The 11,973-nt window shown below is 55.2% G+C and overlaps 1 protein-coding gene across 1 annotated transcript in view; it reads right to left on the bottom strand.

The window, feature by feature from the left end:
• Nucleotides 1-11,973, bottom strand: part of LOC132340336 (Fc receptor-like protein 3) — a 377,484-nt gene that overhangs the window by 272,309 nt on the left and 93,202 nt on the right. The gene's annotated exons all lie outside the window — the stretch shown is intronic.

Raw genomic sequence — 11,973 nt, 5'->3', positions numbered from 1 at the left:
CCAAGGAATGTCCCAGGAATATCCCCCAGGAATGCCCGGGAATGTCCCAGGATATCCCGGGCCTGTCCTGCAAGAGGCCTGGGAATGTCCCCAGCCGTGTCCCTGTCCCCAGTGTCCCCAGCGGCGTCCCCAGCAGTGTCCCTGTCCTGCAGGAGGTGCGCAGCCGGGCCCGCAGCGCCCTCTCCTCTCCTCTCCTCCCCTCCCCTCCCCTCCTCTCCCCTCTTTTTTTCCCGTTCTCCTTTCCTCATTTCCCTTTTCCCATTCCAATTTCCCATTCCAATTTCCCATTCCCATTTCCCTTTTCCTCTTTTTTCCCCCTTTTCTCTCCTTTTCCCCCCTTTCCCTTTTCTCTCCTTTCCCCTTTCCTTTTCCCTTTTTCTCTCTTTCCCCTTCCCCTTTTCCCTTTTTTCTTTTCCTTCATTTTCCCTTTCTTTTCCCTCTCTTCCTTTTTCCCCCTTTCCCCTTCCCCACCTTATACACTCCACAATACTGGAACCAGACCACAGCTTTTCCATTCCCAAGTTCCCAAATTCCCAAATTCCCAAATAATTCCCAAATGCTTCCCAAATTCCCAGCAACAAGCTGGAGGTGCTCCAGCAGATAGAGCAGTACCAGAAGCAGCCAGCCCTGAGGGCCGAGCAGAAATTCCAGGAGGGCCAGAGGTTCCTGGAGCACCTGGAACAGATGAAGAGGGAGGATTGAGAGGGCAGAGATTCCTGGTGGGAATTTGGGAATCAGGAACTTGGGAATTCTGGTTGGAAGGGTTGGGAAGAGCTTGGGGGCAGCATGGGGCAGGATCAGGGCTCTGGTGGCCTTGGGGATGTGGTGGCATCAGCAGGAGGGGACACGGAGCTGCTGGGGATGGCATGGGGTTCAGACACCCTGTGACTGTCCCAGCACTCGTAGCACGATGGCAGCTGGGCCCCTTCCCAGTGCTCTGGGACAGTCCCTCCTGGAGCAGTCCCTCCTTTCCGCAGACCCCACCACAAGGTCTCTGTGTCCCCCTCATCCTGGGGTCTCCCCTCTGCCGTTTCGCTCCCTCCATGCTCGGGGCTCCTCAGTGGGGTCTCAGTCCTCCCATCCCGGCCCCTCCCACCTGGTGCCCCCTGGCCCCTCTGGCCTTGACCCTGACAGCCCTGGGGCCGGCACCGGCAGAGGCTGAAGAGCTCTGGCAGGATGAGATGTTCCTTGGGCAGTGCTGGCTGAGCGGGGCCCGGCTCCCTCATGCTGTCCTTGCCCACAGCACTCTGGCTCCAGCAGCCCCAGGCTGCTCCTTTGGGATGTGCTGACCCCTCCCAGAGTGCTGCCCTTTGTTGGGAACAAGCTCAGGAGCACCCAAATCATCCGCAAGGCCTGGGCCGCTGATGCTGTTGAGTCAGGGATGGAAAGAAAGACTCCAGTCTTCAGGTGGATCAGAAGGCTCAAGAAGAATCTTTTTTAGCAAGAAGCAGTGAGCTTTATAGTCTCACTATACTCTTGCTAAGTGGGACTGGATTGGTCTCAAAGTAGAAAACATCTCACAATATTGGTGCCTATGAATAGCACGCTGTGAAGAACCATAACTATAAACAATGGTTACAGAAAGAGAGGTAAGAATTGTTTGAATTCTTTTATCTAAGATTCCCAGGCTAAGCCTGGGAGAAATTGTCTCTGTTCTTTCTTCAACGGAACTGAGAATATCCACAATTCTTCCTCTTCGTTTAAAGGAGGAGGCAGTGTTTGTAATCTCCTGAGAGATCCCTTGCAGGAAAGAGAACAAACACAGCTCCAGAGGTTTATCAGCTATGCATCAAAACCTCAATCAAAATTGGCTCAGAATGGTTGAAGAGATACTATAAACTTGCTACCATTACATTCTTTTTATAAACTTTACTATTAATAAAAAAATTGTTAGTCTGCTCATAACACAGGCAGTCTAACTCGTCAACACCCATTTCCCAGTGTGAGTAGATGCCCACATGACAGAGAAGAAGGTATTAATAAGCATGTGCACAAAATCAGATCAGCCAAATTTGACAAGATGAGCAACATCTGTTTGCCACAGCTGCAAGGCCTTTAGGCCTCTGGGGTTTATCCCAGCCAGTAAGGTGCTGCAGGTCAAGCCTTGGTTGGCATTCATTGAATTGCTTTCTGCAGAGTGTGTGCACTTTGATAGAAGAACCATGCAAGGCTTTTGGCCTATGCAGTCATGTCCTCAATGAACAACTCAAGTGATATAAATGAACTCAGGTCTGAATTGCATCCCCAAAGTTTTCAAAACAATTGTGTGTGTCTGCTGCATAAGCAGAATTTGACCAAATTCAGACACTTAAGAAAATGCTGGAAAGCCATGTCAGCAGCCTTTAATACAACCAGGCCGAGCCTAACTTACGACGTTCCAGTGCTCCAAGCAGTCTATGGAGACGATGAGCTTTATTTTTTGGATCAGGAAGGCCAGCAGCAGCCGCAGCAGCAGCAGCAGCAGCAGCGGGTCTTAGGACCCTGCGGTGCTTGGCAGGCCGAGGCTCAGGCCCTGGTGGGTGGGCCAAGGGGCGCAGATCTGGCCCATGGGGTGGGGTCTTCATTTTCACAGCCCGCCCCCACCATGCTGCCGCTGTCCCGGCACTTCCTCCGGCATTCCGCCCCTCCCCCGGCAGAAAGGGAGGAAGGGTTGGAGGAGTGGCCGAACACCTCCTCCTCCTCCCCCCTCCCCTCTTTCCAGGACCACCGGTCCGTGTTGGCAAATAGGAAGGAGACGTTTTTCTGGGAATATGAAATTTCACCTGACTGTGGGGTTCTTGGCACCACCCACATCTGCCCAGGACCAGCGGGTGATCCGCGCTCCCGCCTCCGCCCCCCTCCCCCACAATACAAGTGATTGCCCCGCTGTCTGATTCGCGGCACCACCCCCATCCCCCTGGGGCAGTAGACCAGCGGCAGCATTCTCGGAAACCATCTCTCCCGCCCCGCAGACGGGAGCAGGGGGCCGAGGAGCCCTGAGCCCCGGGGGGAGCCCCACCCAACAGGCAGTTGGTCCCACGAAAACCTTGGTCCCCAGAAAAGCACTGAGTTTCAGAGTTCTCAGTTTTTTCGGCACCAGCAGTCAATTGTCAAGATGTGCGTCCGCTGCAGAACAGGCTCGTGTCTCCTTTTGCTGCCTCCGCCTCAGGAGAGCACGGCTCGGAACTGTCCGAGGAAAGGCGAAGGGAGACTGGGCTGGAAGAGACTGGGCTGGTTACAGGCTCCAATGCAGGCGGCGAAGAGCAGAACGGGGCCTCTGCAGGCGGTGGCGGGCAGAGTGAAACCGCTGCAGGCGCAGGCTGCGAAGCGGAGAGAGCAGCGGCTCTCGGCATGGCGGCGGCAGCCACCGTAGATCGCAGAGGTTCTTCCCTCGCCGCTGGTGCTGTCCCTTTGCATGTGTCCCTTTGCCTGTGTCCAACCCTGTACTCACACCCCTGTCTGCTTGGTGACCACAACGTGGGTGTACAGCACCTCCCCCTCCTCTGGGGGGACCGGGGGATCCGGGGGGGGGCCTGAGGAAATAAAGAGGATGTGGGGGAGGGAATGGGATGTCCTGGGGGTTGGCAGGAGAGTGTGGTTTGAGCCCCTCACTCACCTTTCCTGGTGCTTTCTGGCAGCTACAAATGAAAAAGGGGAGGGGTGACTGCAGGGTCCCCAGGGCCCTGACTCTTCTCAGGATTCCTGAACTCCCACCAGACCCTAAATTTCCTGCAGGATCCCCAAGCATCCCTGAACCTTCCCCAGAATTCATGAACCACCCCAGTTCCCCCGACCAACTCTGCCTCAAGAATGCAAAGCCTGGCAGGGACAGAGACCTCCAAATGCCCCCAGGGCCCCTGAAAGAACCCCCAGCATCCCTGCAGAACCCTCCAGCACCTCCCCAAACCCTACAGTGTCACAGACACATTTTATGAAAAATTCCTTTCGGTAGGGTTTTTTCTCCTGAGAAGCTGAGAGGCCTCAGAAATGAAATGTAAACAATAATTATCTGCTGCTGTGGAATGCAACAGGTGCATCTTTGATTGGTCTCATGTGATTATTTTTAATTAATGGCCAGTCACAGTCCAGCTGTCTCAGATTCTCTGGTCAGTCAAGATATTATTATTCCATTCCTTTCCTTGCTAGCCATCTGATCAAATCCTTTCTTGTACTCTTTTAGTATAGTTTTATTATATCATTTTCTTTTAATATAATATATATCATAAAATAATGAATCAGCCTTCTGAAACATGGAGTCAAGATTCTCATCTCTTCCCTTGTCCTGGGACCCCTGCGAACACTGCCACACTACAGGATCCCCAGACAAGGTCACAGTTTTGGTGCTGCGGCTGCTGCCCTATGGTTCCCCAACTCTGGAGGCCTCTACAGCTCTCTGGGCCCCCCCATCCCCCCATTGTCACCCACCCACACAGAGCCACCGGTGCCAGCCTCCAATGACACCCACGAGCAGGAGCAGGAAGCAAAGGGCCCCACCGACCCCTGCGGCCATTGCAAGAAACAGAGGGGGCACATCAGGGTCACCCTGAACCCCAGGGGTCCTTCACTCCCTGGTGACCTTTTGCAACCCTACCTGTGTTGCAGTGTCCCCACAGTGTCACCTCCAGGGCTAGCTCTGGGCTGAGTGCCCGGAACACGTGATGCCTGTCCTGTTCCAACTGGTTGGTGGCCATGAACTGGTAGGTGCCGGAATGTCCCACATCGATGTCCCTGAGCCTCAGGAGGGGACCCCGGGCCACCTCCCAGCTGTCACACAGCCAGGTGAAGGTGACAGGTGCTGAGCCCACCTGCAGTGAGCAGCGCAGGTCACAGGGTCACCTGCACACACTTAGTGTGACAACAAGGGACTGAGAGTGATGGTGACATTGGCCATGGGCATTGTGGGGACACAGATGGGGCTGGAACATGGCGAGGTGGGATGGGGGTGCCATGGGTGGGGTCACACCTAACCCAAGGGTCCTGCTCACCCAGGACGGTGACATTCAGGGGGTCAGTCTCGGCCACACTGTCCCTGGTACTGACCCAGCACTGGTACTGGCCGCTGTTATTGTCCCTAACGTGGTGCAGCTCCAGGCAGGGTTCGGTGCCCAGCAGTGCCCCTGAGCCCTCCCGGTGCCACGAGAAGGACAGGGGACCTGTAACTGCAGCCACTGTGCAGCTCAGCACTAGGCAGTCCCCGAGCGCCACCTGTCCCCCGGGGGGCTGCACTGAGAGGGGCACCCCTTAAGACAGGACCCCTGCAGGAGGGGGAGACACCAGCAGACAGTTAAAGACCTGGCGTGCTTGGACAGGGGCAGAGGGACAACAGTGAGACAGGGGGCACAGAGATTGCGAGAGGGGGGTTGGAAAGGAACCCAAAGGAAGGATGGGGGTTAAGGGAGGGGACACCTGGATGCGGAGATGGGGGACTGCAGGGAGGGTATGGGGACCCAGGGAGGAGATGATAGGACTTGGGGACCATGGGGGGACCTCACAGAGGAGTGAGGGGATGCAGAGAGAGGTGACAGTAGCCAGTGAGAGATGATGGGACCCTGGCAGTAATGGAGGTACCAAGGGAGGGGACCGGAGAAGGCTGTGGGGGCTCCCCGTGCCCATCCTCACACTCACTGTATACTGTGACGCGGAGCCGGGCAGTACTCTTCCGCACGGCCCCACCCTCGGAGTGCACCTCACAGCTGTAATTCCCCGAGTGGAAGACCCCCACGGCGGGCACCAGCAGCTGTGGGGACCCCTGTGGGCCCCCCACCACCTGCCCAACCCAGTAGAACACGTGCAGGAGGGGGGCTCTGGGCTGCATGGGGCTGGGGGTGCTGAGGCAGCTGAGTCAGGGGGGACCCATTGGTGGGCTCAGGGGGACCCTCCAGCAGAGGCACCAGGGAGAGCTCTGGGAAGGAGAGGGGAGGGGGATTTGTGAGCCCGAGTCCCTGGGGAGGGGCTGTGGGGGTGTTGGGGTGGCAGGTGTGGGGTGCTAACCGTGCACTGTCACTGGTTGTGACTGTGCCCACAATGGCAGCTTGGAGTTCACCCAGCCCTCGCAGCTGTGGTAACAGCTGCTGTGGTGCAACTGCAGAGGAGACAGGGACAGCTTGGTTCCCATTGAAGGACCTCCCCACCTCCTTATCCACATGGTAGGATTGCACCTGGGTGACTGACTTGTCCTGCTGGCTCCGGCAATGCAGGGTCACTGTGTCCCCCTCCAGCAGCTCCCACGCCGGAACCTGCAGCACCAGTTGAGCTGCGAGACACGGGAGTCTTAGGACACCAGGGGCATTACATTTTCACGAGGATCCCCAAACTGGAACACATCCAGTGCACCATGGGTCCCCAATTTCAACATGGGGTTCCCCCACTCTGGGATGCTCTGGGATGTCCCCGTGTGCAGGGGATGGGTTCTGATCACATAAGGATGTGACCAATGGATCAGAGCCCACTCAGATTCTCTGGTGTCCCCGTGGGTGCCAGGCTGGAGAAACCAAACCCCCCTCACCATCTAAGACTGTCACAGGGGGGCTGCGCCCGGTGCCAGGTTGGTCACACTCATAGGTGCCACTCTTTGTGACATCAAAGCGATCCTGTCTCTCCTGCCCCCAGCACCGCCTGTCCTTGTACCAGGTGGTGGCACCAGGTGGCCCCGAGCCCAGGCAGGTCAGTGTCACCAGGTCCTACAGCACCACCAGCCTCCAGGGAGCTTCACGAGGAGCTGGGTGATCTTGGCACCTGTGGGTGAAGGGGACACCAGTCTGCCAGTGCCAGTGCGGGGCTGGGGACAGTGGGTCAGGGACATGACATCCCCCGAGGACTCACCAGCGAGGCCAGGGGACAGGGCTGCGTGAAGGTGGCATTGCAGGGGCAGCAGCAGGGGGGCACAGGGTGTGGGGGCTGTCCCCAAATTGTCATAGTGTGGAACAGACCCCTTGGGGACAGGGACAGCTGGTCTAGCCCTTGCTCAGGACATGAGGACACTGTGGACACCCGGATATGGGGACTTCCCAGCCACTCCATGGTGCAGTGGTCACCCCCCCCATGATGCTTTCCCAAATACCTGTCCCCCTGTAATTGTCCCCACTTTCCTGTCCCTACAGCCACCCAACAGCCCCGGTCACCTCGTGCTCTGGGTCTGCTGCCACTGGGGACCTGAGGGCACCCTGCAGCCCCCCTGAGCCCCCTCCCCACTACTCTCTGCCTTACCAGGGCCCATCCCTGGGCTGTGAGGGCCATGCCTGGGGCACTCACCCCACAGGGGCAGCGCCACCTTCCCAGCCACCCTGGTGTCCCCAGCCATGTGGACTGGCTGTCACTCCCTGCTGTGGCCACCATTCCCCTGTCTGGCGGCTCTTCGGATGAAGGGGAAGGAAGCGAGGAACATCTTGTCCCCACATGGAGGCGGCGCTTGGTGGGGGCAGGGTGGCCACAAGCTGGGCACAGACTGGGGACACCTGTGCACCTGTGATCACCTGTGATTGGATAGTCTGGGGACATGGTGGGGGATGCTGTTGCCAGGAGTGGGGGGTTCAGGGGGATGTGGGGAACCAAGGATGGGTGTCCAGGAGAATGGGCATCCAGGGGAATTGGGGTTTCCATGCCTGGGTGGATTCAGGGATGGGGGTGCTGTGGGAACATGGTCCCCAGGGATTTGGGGTAATGGCATGTGGGTGCCAGGGTTGGGGATGGAGGAGTGAAAAGGGGACCCTCGGGAATAGGGGTTCTGGGGGAAGAAGCAGCCCATGGGATGGGATCAAGGCAATGGTGGTCCTGGGCAATGGCAGGTCTGGGATGGGGGCCAGAGGGAGGAGAAACCACAGCAATGGGGGTCCCATGGTTGGGTTCCCAGGGGAATGGTGGTGCCAGGGATGGGCAGTGGCTGGGTGGGCACAGGGGTCACAGCTCCTTCCCTGGGTGCCTCAGATTTTGGGTGAGCCAGGGCCCAGCAAAGCCCCTACACTGCCGCACCCCAGGGCTGTCCTGGGAAGTTCTCTGCCCCATACACCCGTGGGTCAGGTCTCCCCATTTCCTGGCTCAGCCATCCCAGGCAACACTTGATGCCCAATTGGTTCAGACAAAATTATACATCCATAGAATAAAAGCAAAAATCTTTCCCACACCATTATTTTCTCAATAAAGAACAAACTCAGCAAAAATCAAACTGACAAGGTATAAAATGCTCTGGTTTATAGAATCCATTGCTTTCTGAACAAGTCACTGCAAAAAAACCACAAACAAATCACAATGAAATGAGACTGTTTGGCTCCCCTTAGGAGCCCATTGGTGCATCCCACAGCAGTGTTTGCTTGTGGATGACACAGGGTGTGGAATCTCCCAAAGTGTCCAACAGCTCCATGGGATTGTTCCCTGCCTGCTGGGCAGCAACCCAGCCCTGAAGGAAGCCATTTCTTGGGCCATCTTTAGGAACTCTCTCCGTTTTTCTCATTCCCACCCTGAAACTTGATTGACTTCCCATGGAGGATGGGGAGAAGCTCTGTCCATCCTTGGGACAGTGCGAAGGAAGCTGTGGAAATGCCCTGTGTGCCTCGCAGTTTGATTCCCTGGTAAATCCACTCCAGCCTGGCCTGAATTCCCCTGCCTGGCTACTCCCTGCTCCTGCTGTTACATCCCTGTTCCCTAGAACCTCATGTGCAGCCCCTGCTCAATATTTCCACACTTTTCCCTCTCTTCTGGTGTGCACATCCAGAACCCAAACAGTCTTTCTGGGATGTTCCAAACGGGCTGCAGGTTTTGTTCAAGAAGGAGGGCCCCAGGTTAGGTGGTTGAGCAGATTGTTGTGGGATTTGCAGTAGTTTTGTGGTTTTCTCAGTCCCTTGGGCAAAGGGACAAAATGATCAATTACTGCATTTCCGGACTGGTTCCCTCACAGCTGCCCTTGGAGGGGGGGCTTCCAGCCCGCCCTGCTCTGAAAAACCACCAAAGGCCCTCACAGAGCCACTGCTTGGGCTCTCTTTGGGGTTTGTGCTTCTTGCAGGGCTGAGCAAACCACAAACCCTTTTTCCCCAACAGAATTCTCACCTCTGCAGCAGCTCTAAAGCTGCCACAATCAAAGCCAAGGGGGCAGGGGGGATCCTCAGGTCCTGGCTGCCACCTGGGGCTGGGCAGAGCAGGGCTGGCCAATGGCCATCCCTGTGCAGTGGGGCTGGGCCATGGCTGGGCCCCACCCTTGGACTTTCATGGGTCCAGGATGTGCCACCCCTGGGACAGGCACCCCATCAGGAATGTGCAGGGACATTTCTGGAACCACCAGCCCTTGGGACAGGTGTCCCCATGCCAGGATATGTTACCTTCTGGGACAGGATCCCCCCAGGACAGGATGTGCCCCCCTAGGACTCCCTTTCCCATCTGACTCTCAGCACAAACAGCCTCTTCCTTCCTGTCCAGGAAACAGAAAGTGAAAGTGTTGAGGGGTGTAGCCATGATATTTTCTGAAATATCCCTTTGCCAGGATTTTTTCTCCTGAGAAACTGAGAGGCCTCAAGAACAAAATGTAATACCTATCTGCTGCTGTGGAATGCAACAGGTGCATCTTTGATTGGTCCTTGTTGGTTGTTTCTAATTAATGGCCAATCACAGTCAGCTGGCTTGGACTCTCTGAAGAGTTACGAGCTTTTGTTATTGATTCTGTGAAATACAAAGATGTGTTTGGTGTCAGGTACATATAGGCAATGTCTGTATTTGTGATTGCGATATGTGTGGAGTCCAACAATGGGACAGTTGCAAATTCTAATAATAACTGAGGAAAGTAAAGCATGGAAGAAGGCCTTTGAACCCATCCTTTGTTTGCAATTAACCTTGGTTGATTTAGGAGCATTTGAAGTAAATCGTTAAGGATGTTGCTTTTTGCTTGTAGTCAGGCCTTAAAGAGTGCTGCAATAGTAACCTTTTATTTTTAAAGTATAATTTTAGAATATTGCTTGTATCCTTGAAACTATAGCTTTGGAATATATATAAAGGAAATATGCTTATCTCACGCCTTAACAAAACCAAGAAAGCTTGAGAAAGGAAGATGAACATCATCTCAAGGATTTGTGTGTCGACCAAGGGAAACTGGACATCACTGTTATGAGATTTATGGTCATTGTAATTAAAAGGTAGACCCACATCTGGGGAGCTGGACTTCACCAGATGGGATTCGTCTTTATTCTTGCAGAAACCCAGACTAATATTTCGGAAATCACCACCCCCATCTGGGGGGGTTACTCTCTTTTGGGACGCATCATGAGAAAAACTAAATCACAATAGTGTATAGAATTGTGATGTAAAAACTTGGAATAGAAACTGCTGAGAAAGCTTATGAGTACCCCTATAAATACCTGTAAGCCCCAACTATCGGCGTGCAGTTGGAGGGAAACTTCCCCCACTGTACCCAGCCCTGTATTGTTCATACTTTACCACATTAATTAATAAATTGATTGCTGCTTGAATATTGGCATAGTCAAGCTTCTTATTTATAACAATTCCATTCCTTTTCCTTTGCTGGCAAGCCTTCTGAGGAAATCCTTTCTTCTATACTTTTAGTATAATTTTAGTATTTTTTAGATATATATATATATATATAAATATATATGTATATATAAAAAAAAATTAATAAATCAAGCCTTCTGAAACATGGAGTCAGATCCTCGTCTTCTCTTCCCTCGTCCTGGCACCCCTGCAAACATCACCACAGAGGGGGTACAGACCAACACCTCCATCCCCCACAGCCTCCCCACCCTTCCCTACACACCCCTCTCTCCATTTTCCCCCTACCCTGGCTCCCCCTAACCCCTTCCCTGCTCAGGTGCTCCCTGGGGTTGCTGAGCCAGAAACCGGGGGTGAGGGGACCTGGCACAAAAGTGAGGAAAATAAGGAAAAAAGAGAAATAAAGAGAGGAAAAAGTCATGGGCAGGGGAGGGCATAGAGGCAAAGCTACCCAGGACCACCATGTGATGGCTGCCCAAGAAAGGAGCACCCCAGGGGGGCTGTGCTGGGCCCTTGGTCACCCCAAAATCTGAGGCACCCAGGGAAGGAGCTGTGACCCCTGTGCCCATCCAGCCACTGCCCATCCCTGGCAACCCCATTCCCCTAGGAACCCAACCATGGGAGCCTCATTCCATATATGCCCCCATCCCTGGGACCCCCATCCCAGTACTGACATTCTCTAGGATCTCCATGGCCCAGCACCCCATTCCCAAGGAACACTCTCCTGTTCATTCCAACCCCTGAAATACTCCTTCCCCCAGGACCTTGGTTCTCTCAGGACCCAGCATTCCTCCGGCACTCTACTCCCATGACCCCAAATCCCTGGAGCCCATGTTCCCCTGGGATTCCCATCCCTGAGTCCCCCCAACCCTGGGACCTCCCATTCTTCTGGACACCCATCCCTGGGTCCTCAGACACACCGAGCCCCCCAGTCTTGGGAATCCCATGTCCCACTGTGTCCCATACAGCCTTGTCTCCATCCTGTGCCCAGCTTGTGGCCACCCTGCCCCCACCAAGGGCCAACAACATGTGGGGACGGATGTAATCTCGCTTCCTTCCCCTTCATCCAAAGAGCCGCCAGCCAGGGGAGCAGTGGCCACAACAGTGAGTGACAGCCAGTCCACATGGCTGGGGACAGCGGGATGGCTGGGAAGGTGGCGCTGCTCCTGTGGGGTGAGTGCCCCGGGAATGGGCCTGACACCTTGGGGATGGGGAGGGAAGGGGGCACAGGGGGCTGCGGGGTCCCCTGAGGTCCCCAATGGCAGCAGTGCCAGTCCCTCTTACCCACAGTGGACCTTGGTGGGACTGGGGATGTAGGGTGGGTTTGGGGACAGGAACAGGGGGCAGGAATTTGGGGATGGGGAAGGTCAGGACAGGAATGTGGGGACTGGCACCTTTGGGCTCAGGTAGCTCTGGGCATAGGGACAAGGGAACTGGGATGCAGGGACAGAAAGGGAAGAGAATGATGAGGATGTGGCCATGGGGATGGGATGATGGGGATGGGATTAT

Source organism: Haemorhous mexicanus, chromosome 31, assembly GCF_027477595.1.
Source record: "Haemorhous mexicanus isolate bHaeMex1 chromosome 31, bHaeMex1.pri, whole genome shotgun sequence".
NCBI lineage: Eukaryota > Metazoa > Chordata > Aves > Passeriformes > Fringillidae > Haemorhous > Haemorhous mexicanus.
This window is presented reverse-complemented; position numbering and strand designations above follow the sequence as displayed.